The 1,562-nt window shown below is 43.1% G+C and overlaps 1 non-coding gene across 1 annotated transcript; it reads right to left on the minus strand.

The window, feature by feature from the left end:
- Window positions 1–416: 416 nt before the first annotated feature.
- LOC112731098 (small nucleolar RNA R71) lies at window positions 417–523 on the minus strand. The gene has a single exon (XR_003166890.1). It is a non-coding gene; the product is annotated as a small nucleolar RNA R71 (small nucleolar RNA).
- Window positions 524–1,562: the final 1,039 nt, after the last annotated feature.

The following is a 1,562-nucleotide window of genomic DNA, read 5'->3' on the forward strand; positions in this document are numbered from 1 at the left end:
TTTTCGAACAAGAAGAGGAGATGGCAGCCGAAAATAATAATAATGCAAGGAGGATGCTTGGTGACTTTACTGCACCTAATTCTAATTTACATGGAAGAAGCATCTCCATCCCCACCATTGGAGCAAACAATTTTGAGGTGAAACCTCAATTAGTTTCTCTGATGCAGCAGAACTGCAAGTTCCCTAGACCTCCATCTGAAGATCCTTTTCAATTCTTGACTGAATTCTTGCAGATCTGTGATACTGTTAAGACTAATGGAGTAGATCCTGAAGTCTACAGGCTTATGCTTTTTCCGTTTGCTGTAAGAGACAGAGCTAGAGTGTGGTTGGACTCTCAGCCCAAAGATAGCCTCAACTCTTGGGATAAGCTAGTCACGGCTTTCTTAGCCAAGTTCTTTCCTCCTCAAAAGTTGAGCAAGCTTAGAGTGGATGTTCAAACCTTCAGACAGAAAGAAGGTGAATCCCTCTATGAAGCTTGGGAGAGATACAAGCAACTGACCAAAAAGTGTCCTTCTGACATCCTTTCAGAATGGACCATCCTGGATATATTCTATGATGGTTTATCTGAGCTATCAAAGATGTCATTAGATACTTCTGCAGGGGGATCCATTCACCTAAAGAAAACGCCTGCAGAAGCTCAAGAACTTATTGACATGGTTGCTAATAATCAGTTCATGTACACTTCTGAGAGGAACCCTGTGAGTAATGGGACGCCTCAGAAGAAGGGAGTTCTTGAAATTGATACTCTGAATGCCATATTGGCTCAGAATAAAATATTGACTCAGCAAGTCAATATGATTTCTCAGAGTCTGAATGGAATGGAAGCTGCATCCAACAGTACTCAAGAGGCGCCTTCTGAAGAAGAGGCCTATGATCCTGAAAACCCTGCAATAGCAGAGGTGAATTACATGGGTGAACCATATGGAAACACCTATAATCCCTCATGGAGAAATCACCCAAATCTCTCATGGAAGGATCAAAAACCTCAACAAGGCTTTAATAATGGTGGAAGAAACAGGTTTAACAATAGTAAACCTTTTCCATCATCTACTCAGCAACAGACAGAGAACTCTGAACAAAATACCTCTTATTTAGCAAACTTAGTCTCTGATCTATCTAAGGCCACTCTAAGTTTCATGAATGAAACAAGGTCCTCCAGTAGAAATTTGGAGGCACAAGTGGGCCAGCTGAGTAAAAGGATCACTGAAATCCCTCCTAGTACTCTTCCAAGCAATACAGAAGAAAATCCAAAAGGAGAGTGCAAGGCCATTGATATAACCATCATGGTCGAACCCAAGGAGGAAGTGGAGGACGTGAATCCCAAGGCGGAAGACCTCCTGGGACGTCCAGTGATCAATAAGGAGTTTCCCTCTGAGGAACCAAAGGACTCTGAGGCTCATCTAGAGACCATAGAGATTCCATAAGAAACAAGTAGCATCCTGGTGTTCAGACGCCAGAAATGCACACTGAGGAAGAGTTGGCGTTGAACGCCAGAAACAAGCATCTGGCTGGCGTTCAACACCAGAAATATGCTGCATCTGGGCGCTGAACGCCCAGAACAA

This window comes from Arachis hypogaea, chromosome 12, assembly GCF_003086295.3.
Source record: "Arachis hypogaea cultivar Tifrunner chromosome 12, arahy.Tifrunner.gnm2.J5K5, whole genome shotgun sequence".
Classification (NCBI taxonomy): domain Eukaryota; kingdom Viridiplantae; phylum Streptophyta; class Magnoliopsida; order Fabales; family Fabaceae; genus Arachis; species Arachis hypogaea.